A 15,378-nucleotide genomic window follows, 5' to 3' on the forward strand; every position below is an offset into this window, starting at 1 on the left:
ACTCAAACTGGGATAGGAAGGGCAATATTTAGGACAATGCAGGTGACCTGCATTCATAAGTGTGGACATGCGAATAAGAGAAAGCAGAGGTATTAGCTCATCAACTAATTGCTACTCCTTTACTGACCAATCACATGGTGGGAACAGGAAGGCAACCTTGCTGTGTACCTGAAGCAGAGAAAAACCAGGTCTCCAAGCTGGCTGTGTAAAGTGGGGTGCACACTATGAGAAAACTGGAAGAAAAATTTTGGAGGAAGCACGATCGTTCGTTTTTCCTATAGTGTGTACACAACTTTTGACATCCGATTGAAACAAAAATTTCCACACGGCCAATTTTTTCTTGTATGTGAAAAGAACTAACGATTTTAGTTTAATGTTTACGGTTTTCGAACGATTTTCATAAAAGAAAAATTGGATATGAAAGAATCAGAAACGGTTACCGCCCCCTTCCGCGTCATCACATTCATGCGGCCGGCCCGCCCTCCAGTGACGCTTCCACTGCCTGTGATTGGTTTGTTATCTCCCGGCTGTTATTGCTGCTGCTGGCCAGTCACAGTGTCTCCAGGCAAACCGCGGCCGGCCCTCCCCGCTGCCTGATTGGTTCACGATCATCTCCTCGGCTGCTGCTGGCCAGTGACCGCGCACGCGCATACCGCGGACCCGGAAGGCGAAGTAAATGTAAATAGTATGTGGCACTGGCAATACAATATCATTAGGGAATAAAATAATACATTAAAATAATTAAGCATCCGCTCCCCGCTCCTCCACAGTAAATAATTTCCAAAACTTGGTGTGTTTCCTAAGTTTCCATGACCTTTCCAGGCCTGGAAAGTGTCATCTAGAAATTCCAAAACTTTTCCAGGATTTCCAGAACCGTACGAACCCTAGGTGTTCACCATGGAAGAGAAAATCTGCCAGGGTCTTTGAACAGGTCTGGGCAGTGCACCAACACTTAAACCAAAAGTATTCGCGAAAGCACTACCACCAAGGCAGAGAGCTTGGAAGGCAGGGACTATATTTAGGAACGCATCACATACTCACTTAGGGCCCTAAACCAACTGGTCTGCCAGTCCCAGAAACACAAGTACCGCATTCAGACCTTGTCCTAGTATCTTAACCCATTTCAGTGTCAGAGACCAGGGCTGTGGTCAGCACAGGCTGCTGTGCTGGAAGAGCAATGGTAAACAATGCTTGCAATCTTTAAATGGAGGGAAACTCCTACCTCAGTATCATGGTTGCTTTGTTCAACCTAGAGATGTTGGAAGTCACCCAGGAGGAGAGGTTCACTTTTTTTTTTTTCTTCTTCTTTAGAAGTGCCCCCTTTAAAGTAGTAATCTACCGAAAATGCTTTGGAACCAAGAAAGCGCGCTTAGGAGGTTCCCAGTCCTGTTAATAGATTTAGCAAAATAGGTGGGGTAAGGGAAACCCATAGGGCAACAGAACTCCAATTAGAAGGCATACTGCAAGCAGCCCTGGAGCAATTAGTAAAGTAGGAGCCAGAGGCACCTGGTACTGAAGGCAACGCAAGGCTCAGGGTACAAAGCAAGGCGTCGGGTACTCAGAAATGTAAAAGAATTATAAAAAAAAAAGACAGTTGTCTAGCGAGTTTTTTTTTTTTTTTTATAGATCGGTTTGTCCCAAGCATGTCTGAATTCACTTACGGTTGACTGAAACCTAGAAAGCTGGTAGCAGATTGAAGGTCGACGTGGCACTTTCCAAAGCAGAAGCAGCAGTGTGGAGATGCTTACATAAGGTGGTATGGATGGAAATACGACAGATGAGGTTTGCCTTCTGCTAGGCAAACAGATAGGAAACAGGGAATTTTTAAAGGTACCCAACTACCTATGAACTTGGAAGTATTCTCCAGATGCTCGGCCTGACTGTGTCACTCACAAAGAATCTTCAGAGATAGCACAAGACGAGACAATGCCAGCATCTCTAGAACTGAAAAAGTGCTCTGTGGATAATTTTTTACCAGAATGCAGTCTGGAAAGCACCCTTTGAAGAACCCAGTGCTCAATGCCCACTCCAGCAGGTCACTGATTATGCACTTCAAAAGCCAGGCTGAAGATGACCACACTAGATGGCTGCAATTGGAGAGAGCAGCTCTTGGCAGTGTAGAACAGTTTCTTCCCTGAAGAAAAAGGTAGCTTGCTGTATCTGGAAGCTAGGATGACCACATCCGGATTACCCCATTTTTTGGCATATTTGACTGAACACATCTGGATGAACAGATCATTCACTTAAGGACCAAGCAGCGGCTTCTGAGATAATCCACCTGCAAGCTGTCTACTCTTAGGATGTGGCCCATAAAAAAAAAATCAAAAAAAAAAAAAAAAAAAAAAAAAAAAAAAAAAAATCGCTGGGCAGTGAGTTTGTCACCTTAGAGAATCCTTCCTTCAATGCTCATGTCCCCTTAACCACTTCAGCTCCGGAAGGTTTTACCCCCTTAATGACCAGGCCATTTATTGCGATACGCCACTGCGTTAACGAAAATTTGCGTAATTGTGCGATGCTGTACCCAAATAGATATGGTGTTTTTTCCACAAATCTATTACTATAAAACATTCCCATAGAAAGAAAAAAATAAAATTTTTTGTTTATCAGTTTACGCCAATTTGTATTCTAATACATATTTTTGTTAAAAAAAATCCCAAAAAGCATATTTTAATTGGTTAGCATTTACAAACTACGGGATAGATTTGTTTTACTTTTTATTAGTAATGGCGGCAATCTGTGATTTTTAGCGGGACTGCGATATTGTGGAGGACAGATCGAAACCGATGACATTTTTGGGGACCAGTGACATTACTACAGTAATCAGTGCTAAATAATATCCACTGTTACTGTATAAACGACACTGACAGGGGAGGAGTTAATACTGGGGGTGATCAAAGGGGTTAATATATGCCTAAATGAGATTACTGACTGTGGGGGGATGTTCTGTGACAGGCACAGAGAATCGGGGTTAGCTTAGCTGAAACTCCTGATCTCTCCCTGCCTGTGTGACAGAAAACCCACCGCTTTGTTTACATAATCACTAAGTAGGTGGGTCTTCTGTCAGTTTCCCCGACGATTGCGGGAGGCTGGCGGCAATTGGCGCCTGACTCCCACTGTGTTTAATCACAGCGGGAGTGTGGTCTCGGTGGCGTGCCCGCGGCTGAGACCGCGTGCACATAATCACGTAGTGCTACGTGAGTATGTGCAGCAGAGTCGCCCTGCCACAGTAAATCTGCGTGGGGCGGTCGGCAACTGGTTAAAAGTTGATATTTACCACTGTGGTGGCATTTTGTGACTTACCCAAATTAGGTGTCCCTTTAGAAGGGGGGTGTAGTACTAGAGGGACAGCCTGACCGCTCTGAGCTCCAAAACGACGGGAAGTTTGGTTTCCTCTCTTGACCAGGTTTCCTGATCGGTCAAGGATTGGAAGACTCCTTCCCAAGTCTTGCGGCTGTTACAAGTAATTTCCAATTGTGGGAGAGGAAAGATTTTCCCACGGTTTGAGCTGGAATAGGGATACACCAGAAAGACAAGAAAGTTCTTATATGACTGGATAGCAGCATGGGTAAGTTCAGGGAAACCACTTGACTTTTCCAAACTGACAGAATACATTTTTGTGGAGAGTTCTTGAGCAGAATTAGGTGAAAGGTACTTACTGCCTCGAAGGAAGCAACCATTAGACCTAGAACTCTCAAAGCGAATCTCACTGCATTTCTTTTGGACAGGGTTCATACACATTTTCACCAATAAAATTCCATGACTTTTCCATGACTTCTCCATGACTTTTCCATGACTTCACGTAAATATTTATGACCTAATGTTTCATGAAAGGTCTATGTATACATGTTAACTAACGCACGCATGCTCTGAAACCGGTTACCACCCCATCTCTTTAATCCAGGACACATAATAATTACACAGGTTCTGAGGCTAATGCACCTAAGGTACCAAGTGAGTTTAATTACCACCTTAATCAGCCACAGAACCTGTGTAATTAATATGTGTCCTGGTTTAAAGGGATGAGGTGGTAACCCTACATGCAGTCCTTTTCCCTTTGTTTCTGGACCTGAATGAATGAAAAGGGGGTAGGTGTAAACAGACACAAGTCTATTTACATCAGCCTGCCCATAGACCTGCATGGACCTCATGATCAGGCCTGCCTGAAAAAGAGACAAGACGACCCTGGTTGGAAAGGTTGTGTGAAAGGGCCCTAGGGGAGAGTTGTTGGGGGTGGTAAAAAAAAAAAGCAGCTCAGCTGCACATTTTTACTGCCCTCCAAAATACAAGTGTAAACAAGGCCTAAGCAGAAGCATCTCACTATGTTTACAGTATGATCATTATGATGATCATAGTACAGTAGGTGCTATATGGCTGTACTTTATATGCCGATTCCGTGTCTGTGTGTTATATTCCGATATTGTGTCTGTGTGTTATATTCCGATACTGTGTCTGTAGTGTATATGCCGATACTGTGGCTGTAGTGTATATACCGATACTGTGGCTGTACTGTATATGCTGATAAGTATCAGCATATGCAGCCATATACAGAAAAAGCCACAGTATCAGAATACACAGCCATATACACTACAGCCACAGAATCAGTATATACACTACAGCCACAGAATCAGTATATACACTACATTTACAGAATCAGCATATACACTACAACCACAGAATCAGTGTATACACTACAGCCACAGAATCAGTGTATACAGTACAGCTATTGAATCCGTATATACACTACAGCCACGGTATCAGATTATAAAGTGCAGCCACAGAATCAGCATATACAGTGCAGCCATAGTATCAGAATACACAACCATATAATCAGTATATACAGTACAGCCATAGTGTCAGAATATAACACATAGACACAGTATTAGTATATAAAGTACAGCCACAGAATCAATATATACAGCCATATAGAGTAGGAACACTGTGGCCTAATATGTTGGTACTGAGGCTGTAATGTGTAATCACTGTACCTTCCATGTCCTGCTGCCTGACTATGCGTGCACGTGCACCCGCCGCTGGAATCCCCCACCTGCTCCTGCAGCCACCTCTTACTCCTGCACAGACTCTTCAGAGTATCACTCTGCAAGGGAAAAGATGGTGGCTGCCGTGGCCAGCCAGATCATAACTTCAGGATCAGGACATGCGGCGCCCGCTTTATCCACCTGCGCGCTGAAATTAAAGAAAAAAATGCCCTCACGGCTTTCACCTCCTGGGCCCCTCAAACCTAGTAGTAGTGGTGGTTCTGCGCTGCTCCTCCACAAGTCAATGTAAAGCTGCCCGCCTCCCCGCTGGGCGGATAGGGACCGAGCACAGCACTGAAGGGGCGGTTCAGCAGCCCTAGCACTGCCCCTGACTGCTATACGCCTACCTATAGGTAGCACCGACCCTGCTCCTATGCAGATAGACGCTTACACAATGTAAAATGTCATGTCACTGTAGAGCTGCACGATTCTGGATGAAATGAGAATCACAATTTTTTTGCTTGGAATTAAGATCACGATTCTCTGCGTAACATCATCTTTTACATTATAAAAAAAAAAAAAAAAAAACTTTACTGTTTCATTTTTTTTTTTGTTATTCATTAAAGTGTATTAATTGCGTTTGAAAGACTGCTGCGCAAATACAGTGTGACATAAAATATTACAACAATCACCATTTTATTCTGTAGGGTCTCTGCTAAAAAAAAAAAAAAATATATAAATGTTTGGAAGTTCCAAGTACTTTTCTAGCAAAAATACTTATTTTAACTTGCAAGCAACAAGTGTCAAAAAAGGTTTAGTCTTTAAGAGGTTAAATTTCCCTCCTCCGGGCAGACAGAAGGAAAAGATACATTGTATTTCATTGTGATTGTAGTACTGAACTGGGAGACTGATGTTAATAGACAGGAGGCTCTTTTTTTTTTCTTTGAAAGCCAATCTCTGCTATCTCACAGCTAAGTAAACAATGCAGCAAAGGTCATGTTAAGATTGTCGGGAGGAGAATCGAGATCGCGATTTTTTTACTTTTAATCGTGCAGCTCTATGTCACTGTCTATAAAATAATTAAGCATCTCCTCCACAGCAGTGGTGCCTTTCCCAATTCCATGACTTTTCCAAAACCTTGTGGGATTCAGTCATTTTCCAATACTTTTCCAGGCCTGGAAAGTGTCATGTCAAAATCCCATGACTTTTCCAGGAATTTCATGACCGTACGAACCCTGCTTGGATCTCAGTTTTCAAGCATGAGCTCTTAGTAAGATTCCTGGGAAGAAAAAAAAAAAAAGGGACTTTTGCTTGGGATGTATCCACTATAAGTTCCAGGTATTCTAGGCACAGGGAAGGCTGGAGAGCAGGATTTGTTGAAGTTTATTATTAAGCCTAGAGCAGCTAAATTGTCTTTTGGACATTTGCTAAGAGTTGCAAGGGAGATGAATTCATGTCGCTTGCATGCCTTGAGTTCTGAGAAGGGCAAGCAAAGATGTTAAGACCTTTGTGAAAACACTGCAAGCAGGGAATAGGCCAAAGAGCAGTGAGACACACTGGAAGTGGTTGCCTGCCACTGCAAAGCTTAAAAAATCACTGAAGAGGTGGGAAAATGGGAACCTGCAGATAAGCATCTTTGATGTCCACAGATGCCAGGTCTTCCCCTGGTCTCAGAGGCAGTTTCTGACGTTGCAGATCCTATGCAACATTTTGGAATTTTAATAAATTTGGTTGAGGGATTTTAAGCTCAAGATAGGATGAATACCTCCATTAGGCTTTGAACACGTTTGAGCAGAAATCTCTTCAACCTGAGCTGTGGCAGCAGTAGTACAACTACTACCTTGGACAAGAGGTGGTTCAGGGCATTTGCAAATCTGGTTTAGTTTTTGGTTGATTTGAAAGAAGGAGATGTGAAGCGGTACACTCTTAAGAGTGAGGGCACCCCCTTCATTGTGAGGAGGGCTCTTTTGTCTTTGTGGGCCAAGCCTTGTGCTGAAAAGAGGGGCTGAACTTAGATTTTGAAGTTCAAGCCTAGTTGGAGCGTGCAGGTGCTCTGCATTTAGAAGAGCTAGAGGCTCCCGAAGAGGACGGTTTTAGCACCTTCTGCTGAGAAATAAAACGTTCCCCCACCTGTGAGCTCTTTGAAGAATTAGTCAAGTGCTTCACCAAACAGACATCATCATCCCTGGAAGGGCATATGCGTGAGGAGCCGCATCTGCTGGTGAAGCCTTTAAGACTCTGAACATATGGATGGAGTGTAGAGCCATTTGAAATGTTCGTCCGATGTGTTCCAGGGCATTTACACAAAAAAAATATTAGAAGGAAATCTCTGTGTAACACAATTCTGAAATACAGGGTCGTGTTGGTTATGTCCTAGTCCAGTTAGCTGCAGTTTGACATACAGAAATAGCAGCAAGAGCTGGGTACATGGCTGGGAGAAAATGTGAGACACTTTTAAAATATATCAACCAGCAGAATCTTTGAATGAAAGATAATTTTCAATAAGCACAGTAAGACAGCAGGATCAACCACAGAACAGTTACATTTTTTGCAAACTTTCTCCACTGGATAGAGTTCAAAGATTTTTTGGGGGGAGGGAAAAGCATGAGGAGACGGAGGAGAATCAATTTACACAACAAGTATGGGGAAAACACAACGTGGAGAGGCTGCAAACCCCAATTGAATAACAAGAAAATAGGGTAGTTCCCCCCAGGGTTTTTTTAGCAGCAAAAGTAATCTCAAACAAATTATAAGAAAATAGATTTTTATTATACAATTGTTAAAATTACAAGGTTTTAAAATATGAGCTCTGGTTGCAAGGTTTCAAAACATAGTCTGTCCGACATGACACTCCATGTACCCCAACAACATGAACAAAAGGTGGATTTTCAAATTACAGGCCACGACTTTTCCAGGCTTAAATGAATCCAAATCTTATGCTCTCTTTTTAAAAGGGTTTGCAGGATTGTTGTATTGATTAAGTATACCTGCCTAATCTTACAAGGATATCATGCCGGATGGACTATGTTTCGAAAACCTTGCAACCAGAGCTCACATTTTAAAACCTCGTGAATTTTAACAATTGTATAAGAAAAATATATTTTCATAGAATTTATTTTGTTTAATTAACTAATTTTGCTGCTAAAAAAAAAAGCTCCTGGGGGGAACTACCCAATTTATGTGCACAACACCAAGGCTTTTTCAGGCAGAGGCACATCAACTATATATATATATATATATATATATATATATATATATATATATATATATATATATATATATATATATATATATATATATATATATATATATATATATATATATATATATATATATATATAGGAATTTTTGTAAAATCTTACCTGTAAAATTCCTTTCTCTGAGTCCTCCGACAGTCGCCGCCACTTCATATTCATCACTAATGGGGTTATTGACCTTTGCTCCGCAGGAGTAGCTAGGCAACAAAATGTATTAATATCAAAGCTTTTAGCATATCCCACCCCTAGGGGGTGGTCCCCTCAGTCAATACCTCCCTGCTTCCTGCATTCCCAACTCAGTTTCAGTAGCATAGCAGTAGAGTACATAAACAAACCCCAAAAGAGGGGCGGGGGCGGCGACTGTCGGAGGACTCAGAGAAAGGAATTTTACAGGTAAGATTTTACAAAAATTCAGTTTTCTCTTACGTCCTCCGACAGTCGCCGCCACTTCATATTCATCACTAATGGGGACTTCCCATAGCAGTGTAGACATGAGGGGTGGGAAAAAACGCAGCCGCGCCTAACGCAATGCAGTACCCACATCAGAGAAAAAGGAACCTTACCAAGGTAAGGAAACCAACTGGGCAACAGGAAAAAAACGTGCTCAACAGGAGCAACAACCCAGGAAAACAAGTAACCTAGGGATAAAGACATCCCAACAGCCAAGGACCCAAAACAAGGGACCCTAAGGCACTGCCGCACTAAGAACTTTGCGGCCAAAGGAAGCATCCACCGATGCCTGAACATCCACCTTGTAGAATTTGGAGAAGGTGTGAACTGACGACCAAGTCGCCGCCTTACACACCTGGGCCACAGAAGCCTGATGACGATAGGCCCAAGACGTACTCAAAGACCTGGTAGAGTGCGCCTTCACAGGGAAAGGAGGAACCTTCCCCTTCAAAGCATAGGCTTGCACAATGGTCTGTCTGATCCATTTGGCGATGGTCGCAGCCGACGCCGCCATGCCCTTCCGAGGACCCTCTGGAAGGACAAATAGAGAATCCGACTTGCGAAAGGATTTCGTCGATGACAGGTAAACCCTGATCGCCCGAACAACATCCAAGGAATGCAAAAGCCACCTCCTTTGGATGCTTAGGCTTCGCGCAAAGCGAAGGCAAAACAATGTCCTCATTGAGGTGAAATTCCGAGATCCTCTTTGGAAGAAAAGAAGGGTTAGGTCGTAAGACCACCTTATCCAAGTGAATCACCAAGTAGGGAGAGCTGGAGGACAAGGCCGCCAGCTCCGACACCCTGCGAGCCGAAGTGATCGCTACCAAAAAGGCAACCTTCTTGGACAACAGAGACAACGAGATCTCCCTGATCTTTTCAAATCCCATGGAGGTAAAGGCTCCCCCTCCTAGGAGGGACCAAATGTCGCACCCCTTGAACAAAGGTGCTAACCAAAGAATTAGACGCCACAGGGCGTTGAAAGAGAACGGCCAGCGCAGAAATCTGACCCTTAAATCGTGGCCAACGCCAAACGCTGGTCCACGCCCGTTTGAAGGAAAGCCAACACTCTCGATACCGAGTATGAGCGAGGGGAATACCCCCTGGACTCACACCAGGCAAAATACGCCTTCCAAGTACGGTAGTAAATCTTCCCCGAAGAGGCCTTCCTGGCCTTGACCAAAGTGGGAATGACCTCAGGGGAAAGACCCCTATCCTTCAGGACCTGGCTTTCAACAGCCAGGCCGTTAAAGCCAGCGACTGTAAAACAGGATGGAATATCGGTCCTTGAGACAGGAGGTCTTCTCGAAGAGGTAAACGCCACGGAGCGTCGACCGCCAGATTCACGAGGTCTGCGTACCAAGACCGGCGAGGCCAGTCCGGCGCCACCAGAATCACCGTGTGCGGTTCCGAGGCCAACCTGCGAAGGAGCCTGGACAGCAGCTGAATTGGTGGAAAGGCATACATCAGACGATACTGACGCCAGGGCGCCACTAACGCGTCTGAGGCGTCTGCCTGAGGATCGCGCGTCCTTGCTACGAACCTTTTCACCTTGTTGTTTAGACGAGACGCGAACAGGTCCACACCTGGGGACCCCCACTTCGCGCACAGCATCTGAAAGACATCCGGGTGAAGGGACCATTCTCCCTGGTCCAGGGTCTGGCGACTCAGATAATCCGCCTGCCAGTTCTCCACCCCCGGAATGTGAACTGCCGTTATCACTGGGACGTGCGTTTCGGCCCAAGACAGAATGTCGGCTACTTCACGAGCCGCTCGGGCACTCCTGGTGCCCCCTTGGTGGTTGATGTAGGCCACCGCTGTGGCATTGTCCGTCTGCACCCGAACCGGACGGCCTTGAAGCCTGTCCGTCCAACGCAGAAGGCAGAGATTTATTGCTCGCAATTCCAGAATGTTGATCGGAAGGGAGGATTCCTCCTCCGACCAAGTTCCCTGGGCGGACAGAACGCCCAGAACACCACCCCAGCCCGACAGGCTGGCATCCGTGGCGATCACCATCCACGAGAAAGGGCGAAAAGACTTGCCCCCCGACACCGCCGGGGACCGGAGCCACCACAGAAGATCCCTTCTGGTAAGATGACTCAATGAGATCTGTAGATCCAGAGATTACGGTCGCCCGTCCCACTCGGCCAGAATCTCCGCCTGGAGACCCCGTGTGTAAAACTGGGCAAAAGGGACCCCTGAGGGGGTCTAAGTCCAAGTCTAAGTCCGCATCACACAAATACATGACACCCTGATGAATTTGATCCACTATAGCCAAAGTTGAGCAGAGTCAGCCACCAGGGTGCGCCTGAGCACCTGCGTCCAATCCGCAATAGCCTGGGCTGCCATAATCGAAGCAAAAATAGGCTTCAGCATAGAACCAGCAACCGTATAAGCATGACGGGCCAGGGACTCCAATCTCCTGTCCGTCGGGTCCCGGAACACCGGGGTATCCTCAGCGGGGATCGCAGTGGATTTATTCAAAATCACCACTGCATGATCCACCTGAGGCGGCACACACCAACGCTCATCAGTGGTGGGTGTAAATGGATAACGCAGTTTGAACCTACTCGGCACAGCAAAAGGCTTCTTTAAATTGCGCCATTGCTCATCAACCGCGCGCTGAAATTCCGTAGAGCAAGGAAAAACCTGCGACGTTTTGCGTTTCCTTTGCATCCCATAAGAGGACATCAAAACAGGAGGACATGGTTCATCCTGCAAATGCAGCGTTTGCTTGATAGAAGCAACCAACTCATCCATGAGTGCAAGCTCTTCAGACGAGCCAGGGGGAGAATTATCAACCCCTTCCACCTCAGCCTCCCCCTCAGACCCCACAAGGTCTAGAGATGAGTGAGACCCTGAGAAGGGCACTCCAGCCATAGCAGCCCCATCGCCCTCTGAATCAGAGGAAATAGACACTCTGGGCCGTTTTGTGGATCGATCAGCAACCAGCATCTGCACCTGAGCAGCCAAGTTTGCCACAATAGTAGCCAGATCAGCCCCCTCGGGGGAAGCAGCAGCCCCTTGGCCCCCCACCAAGGTGGGAGGAAACTTGCAATCCTGAGAATCCATGCCCCAGTAATATTAGGAAAAAAGGAGTACTGCCCCTTTAAGATCGCGGCGAGCGTAGCCCACCGCACCCACTGAATACACCGACCCCCACAGGGATAAGAACACTGGGCAAGGAATACAGGAAAATGGAAAGGTAAAAACCTGGAGAGATCACACAGGCTGCTGCCACCGATCGCTGTCCCAGAGCAAAAGGAAGTGACGCAATGACTGACCGCCCCTGTAAAGCCTATGTAAGGCTACACAAACATGGCCGCTCAGCTAAGGATTCCTTAGGCAAACAGAAAATGGCGCCGACATGTGGCCTGATCGATCGCCGCCAAAATGGCGGTGTTTGGCGCCAAAACGCCGCGCCTTACCACACAGGACCGGCCACCATAATTCTGCCGCAAAAAAATGGCGGGTCGCCGCAGCGATCGCCGCACAGCATGCCTAAACCCAGACTGCTTAATGCATTCACCCAGCAGAGCGGGAGAGCCCCCCCCCCCCTCGCAGCCCACACACAGGCAATTCCACACAGGAATCTGACAGGGAGCTCAGCAGCCACACAGACATGCAGGGTCACACAGTCCCAGACTGACACCCAATAGACAGGTCCCCACATAGAGTTACACTTACCAGTCCGGATGGCGTGGGGAGCCTGCTCCAGCGACCAAACCGCTGCACTGAGGACAGGGAGTGTCGCAGCCATGACGCAGTGGAACTGCGGTGCGAAACCGCAATGGCGTCCAGTGAGGTAGCCACCTCACAGATAGCATCCCTGCAGCGAACAGGGATGGGTCGTTCAATGTGCCAGGGAAACCTGCGCTGAACGCTCGATGGCAGGCTGGGAAGCCCCTGGCCCTGAGCCCTGGGATCCAGGGTGGCCAGTCCGAGACCCAGCTCCGCACGATCATCTTCATCCGAAGAAGCTAACTAATGCTGAAAATTAACAGCTAAGTAAAAGAAAGAGAAAAAGACTCAAAATAAAATCAAAAAGAGAATAGAGGCTGAGACAGAGTCCCAGCACAGGAACAGCCAGCCTACTCCTAAGCTAGGCATTAGAAACTGAGTTGGGAATGCAGGAAGCAGGGAGGTATTGACTGAGGGGACCACCCCCTAGGGGTGGGATATGCTAAAAGCTTTGATATTAATAAATTTTGTTGCCTAGCTACTCCTGCGGAGCAAAGGTCAATAACCCCATTAGTGATGAATATGAAGTGGCGACGACTGTCGGAGGACATGAGAAATATAATATATTATATATATATATATATATATATTATAATATATAATATATTATATATATTATAGTGTTAACCTTCCACAGCTTCCTCAACACTCTTCATTCCCTTCTTATTCTGCATTCTCCAGGATATCAGGATCTGACTCCGATGGAGAAACAGGAGTAGAAAAAGTGGGGTGTTTCTGTATCCTGGACAAAGATGGCTATATTAGGGCCATAATCCGTCCAATGAATTGTGACAGATGCAGAAAAATGCCTGCAACTACAGAGGGTCATCTTTTGCAGCTGCATGCAAAACATAACTTCTTTGCAAAAAAGGTTCTATCTTGTACAGTAAAGGACACAGGCTAGATATTTATAGACCCTGGGTTATAGGTAATTGGACACTGGCAAAGATTTTGGACACACCCCTATAATCCTACCCCTCTTTGTGAGACTCAGTGTCTTGTAGGTGACCCCCTTTTTCCCTTATGAGAAGTATCTATGCTTATTTACTTGAAATTCTTTAACTCTTCAGTCAACTTCTTCACTGCCTATTAGGAGGTACATCGAATGGAAATTTTGGTACCGAAACTGTGCAGGCTAAAGAGGAAAAAAGAGGAAGCTGTGGATTGTCACCCTGTCAGGTGAGGACAACCATCATATGGTGACCAGGTAAGCAGGTGCTATGTACTGGATGTAGGTGGCTTGTCTCCTTCGCTAGGTGCTGGGGTGAACAACTAGTTTAAGAGTGTAGCGCAACATCCAAAGTAGCAAAGCAAACTTTTAGGAAAAACATTAACAAGCATAATAGTGAGTGAAACGGGGAAAAAAAAAAAAAAAAAACACATCTCAGCAACTTGCTTATTTCTGCCTTAAGCCTCGGCAACAAAGCTGTGAAATCATAATGCAAGAAACTTGCAAGATTTCAAAAGTTTTTGGAGGATCACAAATTAATTACATTTTGCACTGCAACCACTATGGGAATAACGGAATTTTTGTAAAATTCCTTTCTCGGAGTCCTCCGGCAGTCGCCACCCACTCATTCAGTCTTCACCAATGGGTATTGACCTCTTATCCATAGGAGCAAGCTAGGCATAAGACTTGTTAAAAACAAAGTAATTTACATAGACACACCTATGGGGGCTGTCCCACTGGTCCAATACCCCCCTGCTATCAGCCATCCCAACTCAGTTTGGTAGCAAGCAGTTAAAGTCCAAAGAACCCCAAAATAGAGGGGCGGGGACTGTCGGAGGACACAGAGAAAGGAATTTTACGGTAAGATTTTACAAAAATTCTGTTTTCTCTTACGTCCTCTGACAGTCGCCGCCCACTCATTCAGTCTTCACCAATGGGATGTCCCAAAGCAGTGTAGACATGAGGGGTGGGAAACGTAACCGTCATAAAGGCAACGCAGTACCCACGTCAGAGAAAGGAACCTTACGTGAACAGAAAGGTAACCTTCTGGGCAACAGAAAAAAGCTCAACTGGAGCAACAACCCAGGAAAGCAAATAAAAACAAGGGGATAAACAGGACCCCTTAAGGTACTGCGGCACAGAGAACTTTGCGGCCAAAAGGAGGCATCAGCTGAGGCCAGAACATCAAGTTTGTAGAATTTTGAAAAGGTGTGCACTGACGACCAAGTTGCAGCCTCGCACACCTGGGCCACCGAAGCCTGATGCCGGAAGGCCCAGGACGCACTCACCGCTCTGGTAGAGTGCGCCGTGACAGGGAAGGGCGGTACCCTTTCCTTAATTGAATAGGCCTGTTCAATCGTCTGTCTGATCCATTTTGAAATGGTCGCCGCAGACGCAGCCATACCCTTCCGAGGTCCCTCAGGAAGGACAAAAAGGGGAATCCGACTTCCAAAAGGATTCACGACAAGTAAACCCTGATCGCCCTGACAACATCCAAGGAATGTAAAGCAAACTCTTTAGGATGTTTAGGTTTCGCACATAGCGAAGGTAAAACAATGCCCTCATTAAGGTGAAAATCAGAAACCACCTTTGGAAGGAAGGACTGGTTAGGTCGCAAGACCACCTTATCCCTATGAACCACTAGGTAAGGGGAGCGGCAAGACAAGGCCGCCAACTCCGACAATCTGCGGGCAGAAGTGATCGCCACTAGAAAGGCAACCTTCCTAGACAGCAGAGGCAAAGAGATTTCCCTGATGTTTTCAAAGGGAGAACTTTGTAGCACGGACAGAACCAAGTTCAAGTCCCATGGAGGTGGAGACGCCCTCCGAGGAGGGGCCAAATGACGCACACCTTGAATAAAGGTGCGAATTAAGGAGTTAGACGCCAAGGGGCGCTGAAAAAGAACAGCCAGTGCAGATAACTGGCCCTTAATCGTGGTCAACACAAGGCGCTGGTCCACACCAGATTGCAGGAAAGCTAACACTCTCGCCACCGATTAGGAACGAGG

This window comes from Pelophylax lessonae (genome assembly GCF_965119305.1).
Source record: "Pelophylax lessonae genome assembly, chromosome: 1".
NCBI classification, from domain to species: Eukaryota; Metazoa; Chordata; class Amphibia; order Anura; family Ranidae; genus Pelophylax; species Pelophylax lessonae.